We start from the raw sequence: 8,480 nt of genomic DNA, 5'->3' as shown, positions 1-8,480 counted from the left end.
TAAAAAGAAAGTCATCAAGGCTTGTACAGGATCATGCCTGTTCACAAATGCAGATAGGAAAAACAACTCCTCCCCGGATGGTTAAGCATGGGATATAGAAAGACAATAGATGCTTCCATAGCATATCACAGTTTATTAAAATTGGTATTAAAAAGAAGATAAAATGGCCAAATGGCCCCTTATATTTGTAGGTGCCCCCCGGCACCGAGGCTGCTTGCTCGTCAATAATGGTACTAAATGTATCGGCCGGGGACCACCTCCGTGGTCAGCGCGCATTCCACCAGACGATCGTGGAAGCCAGGGATGCCGGAAATGAGGCGTGAATCACATGACCAAGGTTACGCTCCGACGTACGTTTCGTATCAAACGACTTCAGGGATGCGTACCTTGGTTGCTAGGAAGCAGAACTTTATACTGATGGGGGTGGATCACTGGGCGTGCCAGTCAATGACAACTAAAAAACAATGCCCCGCCCAATTGGTCTGGCATTCTGCGTATACAATGTTTCAAGATGCAGACGCCGGCAGCACTATTAATTATTGCCTAGCATATTACATAGTAATCATAAATATTTGTGCAAGTATCCATATGATACGTTCTTAAAAGGGGGAACACCAAGATTCCATTCTAGCCTATAACAAATATAAAGCGGAACTCAAAAAATGCAGCCGCAGTGCCAGTTTACATAATTTGATAATTCCACCTATTAGCGCTCCCATCATTGCAATGGCCTGTCACATTCATTTGATAAATAAAGTATCTGGAAAAATATATAGGCGTCACAAAAAACTGTAATCATAGACCCCTAAATAAATATGCAATTAATAAATATATATACTGTTTTCTTTATTAGCTACAGTGTTGGTCTTAGTTTCAAAACAACTAACGGTAAGTGAATCAGTGGACAAAACAAGAATTCAAAATCAAATCTCTTATTATGTGTGACGCTGATCATGTGACATATGTTCTGGAGTTACCTGCAATATGTGGGTTGGACCACACGGCAGTTAAAAATCTGAATAAATGAACATCTTACCAACATTAACCACTTCAGCCCCGGACCATTTTGCTGGTCAAAGACCAGACCACTTTTTGCGATTCGGCACTGCGTCGCTTTAACTGACAATTGTGCAGTCGTGGCTCCCAAACAAAATTTGCATCCTTTTTTTCCCACAAATAGAGCTTTCTTTTGGTGGTATTTGATCACCCCTGCGGTTTTTATTTTTTGCGCTATAAACAAAAATAGAGCGACAATTTTGAAAAAAGCTCATTATTTTTCACTTTTTGTTATAATAAATATCCCCCAAAAATATATAAAAAAAAAAATTTTTCCCTCAGTTTAGGCTGATACGTATTCTTCTGCATATTTTTGGTAACAAAAATCGCAATAAGAGATTATTGATTGGTTTGCGCAAAAGTTATAGCGTTTACAAAATAGGGGATAGTTTTATGGCATTTTTATTAATAATTTTTTTTTTACTAGTAATGGCGGCGATCAGCGATTTTTATTGTGACTGCGACATTTGTGGCAGACACATCGGACATTTTTGACACATTTTTGGGACCATTGTCATTTATACAGCAATCACTGCTATATAAATGCAGTGATTCCTGTGTAAATGACACTGGTAGTGAAGGGGTTAACCAGTGGGTGGCAGTGTAGGGGTTAAGTGTTCCTAGGGGTGTGTTACTAACTGTTGGGGGCTGGCCTTTCATTTAGTGAACACTGATCTCTGCTCCAATCACATGGAGCAGAGATCAGCGTCACTAGTTGCTAGGCAGAATGGTGAGATGCTGTTTACAACGGCATCTCTCCGTTCAGCTGCCCCGTGAGACGATCGTATGCGGCGATCGAGTCCGCGGTTCCCGCAACCGGACTCACGGGGGTCCCGACCAGCGTGCGAGGGCGCCACCAGCGGCGTGCTCGCGATGGCAGGGCAGCATTAGAGATTGGACGTACCTGTACGCCAATATGGCTGCCCGTGCCATTCTGCCAACGTACATCGGGGTGCGCTGGTCGGGAACCGCTTAAAAAAGACTATCTCAACCATAGTGTCTCCAGACATTTTAAAATCTTTCACGATAGTGATCCATCTCTTCTCCCCTTTTATGGTATTGATAAAATATCGAATCACTGGAGGGACTCTCATATGAAGAGATCCATATCTCAAAATGAAACCCATTGGCTGTATAGATTACAAACTATGTAGCCTCTAGGGTTGAATATTGAATTTTTTTAACTGTTTTCTCAACAATGATTAATACATTTAGCAAACTACCCCTTTTTCTTGAACTTCCCTCCCTCTTGCCTCTTTCTCCTTCCCCTTTTGTACCCTTTTCTCTTTTAATTTTTTATATTAGAGAATGAATCTTATTATTTTGTAATAATGATTGGTCACTGTACTGTACTGTTTTGAAACGAACACCAACACTGTAGATGATAAGGAAAACAGGGTATATATTTAATTGCATATTTATTTAGGGGTCTATGATTACAGTTTTTTTGTGACACCTATATATTTTTCCAAATACTTTATTTATCAAATGAATGTGATAGGCCATTGCAATGATGGAAGTGCTAATAGGTGGAATTATCAAATTATGTAAACCGGCACTGCGTCTGCATTTTTGAGTTCCGCTTTATATTTGTTATAGGCTAGAATGGAATCTTGGCGTTCCCCCTTTTAAGAACTTATCATATGGATGACGTCTTTTTTTCTTCATGGTGAAGGAACTTCTATCCACATAGAAGATTTTATTCAGAAGACTTCAGTGTCCATATTTCTATTGTTGCTAACATCATTGGGACTTTCTCTGCATTAGCGTGAACTATCACTTTTGGAACACACGTTTTTTTGTATTTTTAAGCACATTCTTGTTCTCTAGAGTTTCACTTTTTTTTAGATCATATATTGTATGATTTATTTTGTATGTTTCAATTGTTTAATTGCTAGCACTTTTTTAGTATTATTCACTATTGCTAGTATTACCTATTTAACACTAGTGCCCTCTATCTACTATCATTTTATATTGGCCACATTGTGCAATCAGAGGAGCAGCTTAATTATTATTTGTGATTGATTAGTTTTGGAGCAGAGTTTTTTGTATACATATTCACATTTATGATCTGGGCCACTTCTCTTGGGCAGTTGTCTCTTCCAGGACTGTTCCCCAACCTAAACAAAAAAGGTTGGCATATGTTGTTACCACTTCCCAGGTAACTGAAGGAAGGATTTTCCCCTAATGCCGCGTACACACGAGCGCATTGTATGGCGTACTTAGTCCGTCATACAATCCGACGGACAATCCGGCGTACTTTCCACTGAACGGACTTGACCACACACGGATACACAAACAGTCCGTCGAAAGCTTGCGCGATGACGTGTACAGCACGTACGACGGGACTAGAAATAGGAAGTCCAAGACACAGCAAAGCACCCTTCTGCCGTGTAAATCCTTTCTGGGCATGCGCCATTCTTAGTCCGTCGAACTAGCATACTGACGACCGTATTGTCCGCTGAAACCAAAGTACGACGGACAGATTTTTGGAAAAACCGAAAATCTTAGTACTCCGGACTGCTCGCTGAAAAAGTCCGCTGAAGCCCACACACGAGCGGATTGTCCGCTGAAATGTGTTTCAACGGACTAAGTACGTCAAACAGTTCGACCGTGTGTACGCGGCATAAGATTTTTGGATATTAACCATAAACTGAGGCTCCAGCACACCCAGCCTACAGCACCTTGTATTTCCAGGTGGTATCTCATCCGAGTACTAACCAAGTCCAACCCTGCTCAGCCTCCAAGATCAGACGAAATCGGGTACTATCAGGGTGATGTGGCTGTAGGCTTTGTAGTCAGATACATTGGGAATGTAGAGCTTGAACCCTTTGTTCCAGGCCAATAGGATACTGTTTTGCAGCAGTCTCGAATGAAACTGAGCATAAGGAACGGCCTCGAATGAAGCCACCATCTTTCCCAACAACCTCAAGCAAAGTTGAATAGAAAAAGTTCATCTTGCTTTGACCACCTAAATCTGACCTTTATGGCGCTGATCTTTGCCTGGGGTAAGAATACCCTTTTCTGGGTGTACCTATGATCGGACCCAAGTATTTTAGCCTTCTTCATGGTTTTAAAGAAGATTTCTCCTAGGTTGAGTTATTCCAGGCAGTTGAATGTGGTGACCATACTTTGGTCTAAGTGGTCTATCAAGAACAGATTGACTAGGTAAACCATAATCATTATACATTGGGACCTTAATCTGGCTAGAAGAGGGGCCAGAACCTTTGTAAACACTCAAGGTGCAGTAGCTGTACCGGAAAGCAGAGCTACACACTGAAAATGAAGACTTTCCACCTTGAAAAGTAGATATTACTAGTGAGCGAGGAAATAGTCTTATGGAGGTATGCATCTTTGATGTCAATTGACACCAGAAGTTCTCCTCCTTGTAGGATGAAGATAACTGATTTTGATTGACTATGAAAAAGAGTGGTTATATTCAGGAATTGAATTTCGATTTTTGAGATTCAGAATGTCAGTTCAGATTTGGCACAGTGAAAAAAAGAGATTTGAATCAAACCCCAACCTCTGTTCTTACATGGGGACCCCCATGATCACTTTTTTCTTTTTCTCTGAAACCTTAGATTAATCTGAGAAAACGAGGAGATGGGAACTCTTAGAACTCCAGTTTGTACCCTGCCAGATCCTTGAGAACTGCAGAAGAATTCCCCCTATTCGATTGAACCTGACGGTGGAAGCTGCCATGACTGACTGGAGGCTAATGCCTCTGGCACAGGAGAAGGAGCTTTAAAATACATTTACTCCTTTTCTTAAATGGCAAAAGGGGTGCTTTCCACTAGAATTTCTTTGGATGTATTATCAAAAACATCCCCTAATAGCTGTTTCACCGCAAAAAGGAAGACTAGCCAGGAGCTTCTTACAAGGCGTTTAGCGTAGGGCGCAAGGTCTGAAGGATCGAATCTCTCATAGCATCTATTGCCAACATAAAGCTGCCTCCTGGGCCTGCTAAGCAGGATAACCTTGAACACCTGTTTAAACTGGTCTCGATGATTAAGCAGTTACTGTCAGCGCAGGCTGAGACACTCAAACTGCCAGAGAAAAAAAGTGTTTTTTTTTTCAATAGGAATTCCACCTTTTTATCTGTTGGATCCCTAAGAATTTGAGCATTGTCTCCCGGACAAATCAAACTTACTCACAGAGGATATGACAGCGTTAATTGCTGGTATACCCTACTTAGTAAATTTCCTCCACCCATAGGTGTGAAAACTTTTTAGGAGGGAAAAAAATGCTTATCTGGGTGATCCTCTCTGATACAAACAAGCTTTTCCAGCAATGAATGGACAGAAGAAATCACATCCACTGCTTGAGCAATAGTCCAGCTACTCTCACTGCTATTAATGCTCAGTAGACGTGAACAAAGAAAGAATGAAATACTCCTGCGCTTGTGAAGGTGCTACTGATATAGGGTGGTAGTACTTGTGAAAGCAGTGAATTAGCAAATGATCATGCGTGTCCCGCTGCCTGAACTGACCAGGGGTGGTCCGAAGAAAGCCAAGTTGAGGAAAAAAGAAGGGAGGCGTGTGATCCAACGCTTTGATCAAAAAATGTATGCAATTTATTCCCATAAATAGATGATAAAAAACATGTGCAAAGTATCTACGTATTCAGAAAGACAGGTATACAACATATTCACTTAAAAATGTAATAATAAACTCAGTCATGCCCATGCAAGGACAAGTGATCAAAAAAGTAGGCTAAAGCATTTTGAGGATGTCTTCTTCCTCAGAGCCTTCAATAAAAGGAAGAGAAGTCTGCACAAAATATATAGAGAGAGAGAGAGTCGACCAACATAAGAGGGGAATGGTTAGTTGGGAGATGTCACATATTACGTGGTGATTACTCCTTAGCTTTGCAGCTGTCCATATCCCTGTGCTCTAAACAGTATAGAGAGATGTAATTCATATGGTCTTTATATATATATATATATATATATATATATATATATATATATATATATATATATATATATATAAATATATACACAGAATGTTTCCATGTGTGTGAATCGGTTAAGCCTCTATCCGACTGTGTATGTATGTTTCAGCTTGCAGGCATCAGGGGGCAGATACTTCAGTGTATATTTTGCGTGCTTCTTGTCAGAAGGTTGCCTCATGCTGCCAGACAGAGTATGGCTGTTTCAGCATATGAAACATTATCAGTGTGTGGAAAATGTGGGCTTGTTTTAAAAGAGGGAGAGACAGTGGGCCATCCTTGAAATGCGTTAGCCTACTTTTTTGATCACTTGTCCTCGCATGGGCATGACTGAGTTTATTATTACGTTTTTAAGTGAATATGTTGTATACCTGTCTTTGTGAATACGTAGATACTTTGCACATGTTTTTTATTATCTTTTTATGGTAATAAATTGCATACATTTTTTGATCAAAACGTCGGATCACACGCCTCCCTTCTTTTCTCCTCAACTTTGCTATTAATGCTCAGCCTGATGCAAATAGTAAATGTATCAAATAGGAAATGCCTGTATGACCAAAACCTCTTTCATGCTCTTCTTTGCTCTTATGTCTCTCTGATAATTTTGCAGCCAGCATAAATGGAGTTTTTCTTTTTTTTTTTAAAACACACTCCCGCGTTGGAGGATACCAATGCTGTGCTAAGCCCAGCCCCCACCATTAACATTGCGCCTTCCCCTCCTTTCTTTTTCAAAAAAAGAGTTTTCCCACGCAAGCACGGCCTCCCATATGATGGGATCGTCTGAGTGAGGGAGAGATGGCATGGAGGAGATCTGGAAGCCAGTAGGGGCGGTGAAAGAAAACGGCATTGCTGATCAAGCGTTACAGGCAAAACCTTGTTTCTTCGGATACAAGGCCCAGGTACCGTTCAATTCAGCCTAAAAGACACTTTGAATGGATCCGGCTGCATAGCTAGCCCCAGCAAGGATTCCTTCAGAAGAGCTCAGCACAGCACATCTTCACTCGTGACCAACACCTTAGACACTGGCAAAAAAACTGAGATACTCCCAGTAGTGGGAGGGGTTATATAGGGAGGTAACTTCCTGTTTAGGGTGTGCCAGTGTCCAGCACCTGAAGGTGGACTATAACCCACATAGTAATTACTATGGCTCTGTGTCTCGTGATGTACGATTAAAGAAATAGATTTTATCAATGTATGGGACTCCCTAACCTCATTAGGTACTACCAAGCAAGGCTGGCTTAACTCTCCATTATGCTTCAGGGACTGTCAAATACTAGGCACCATGATTCATCTATGGTGGGAATGCCCAAAAATTAGGGGGTTTTAGAATAAAGTTTTTAATCTCATCCACAAAGTAACTGGATACTCGGTCTCACAGACCCCATCTATAGCTTTAATAAATGGCCCGAAAACATACCCAAAAACTAATATTCTTTATACTGCTAGAAGCAATGATCACTATAGATAAGGCCTGGAAACAACCCAAGGTCTCTATTCTAGCAACCAAAAGAAAGATCTCTTGGATAATGGCCCAGGATAAAATAATTGGCTCTATCCTAGACACAACCAAAAATTTTAAGCAATATGGGAACCATGGGCCCAACACGTGGGGATTTCCTTCCTGTTACCAATTCTACTTAAGCTGGGGGGGGGGGGGGGCAGATCCTGACAAGGTTTTCTATTTTCTTCTATTCTCTTTCATCTCTTTTTCTCTCTCCTTTATCTGTTTCTATCTTAATTATTATGTTTTCAAGTATTCTCAACATTGATTTAATAATTTGGAGCCTTTAACATTTAGACAAAACCAGGATCCCACTGGTTATAGGCAAGTCTAAGAATACTGTCCTTCAATTTAGATTCCTTTAGTTTATCTACAGAGGGCTTATCGCCTTGGGACCCTCCTATTATTCAGAACACCATGTATGTTCCCAAGCGAATGGTATCTGTTGCATTTCTAGATTAGGTGCATTGGTGGCTTCGCCGGTAGTCTCTTGACACAGTATGTTTCCAATGGGTGTGTTGGGGGCAACAGGTGTGCTCATCTGCTCACCTCTTCTAAGATATAGCTTTCTGGATTTAAGATGGCTCCTTCTTCATATGTATAGGACAACAACTGTTCAACAATATTATTCTCAGATATATGTGTTGCTTCCGAAATGTTATGTTAATGTCATTATACTCTTTTTTTTCTGTATTCCTTGCTTTTTTGAAAATCAATAAACATTTTAAAAGAAAAAATCAAAGAAGTAAGGTGTCTACCTGCTGACCCCCATGACATATCTACCTTCCCTTTTTCACCACACTAATCCTAACATCAAAAGTGGCAAATGACCATATGTATTGAAGCATCCAGATTGGGTGTGGAGTAGGGTGTGGAGGGAGTGAAGCGGATCTGTGAGCGGCAAAGAGGGAGATTGCCTGGTGGTTGTGGGGGTCTGCAAGCAGGGAGCTTATCAGAATTTGGAAGCCTC

At 40.8% G+C, this 8,480-nt stretch overlaps 1 pseudogene; it reads right to left on the bottom strand.

Moving 5' to 3' along the window:
- Positions 1–3,728: 3,728 nt before the first annotated feature.
- On the bottom strand, positions 3,729–3,847 carry LOC143999387 (5S ribosomal RNA; annotated as a pseudogene).
- Between the last annotated feature and the right edge of the window lie 4,633 nt (positions 3,848–8,480).

This window comes from Lithobates pipiens, unplaced genomic scaffold, assembly GCF_037356315.1.
Source record: "Lithobates pipiens isolate NorthernLeopardFrog02 unplaced genomic scaffold, aLitPip1_a1.2 Scaffold_19, whole genome shotgun sequence".
NCBI lineage: Eukaryota > Metazoa > Chordata > Amphibia > Anura > Ranidae > Lithobates > Lithobates pipiens.
The sequence above is the reverse complement of the archived record's forward strand: the minus strand, read 5'-3'. Positions and strand labels throughout refer to the sequence as shown.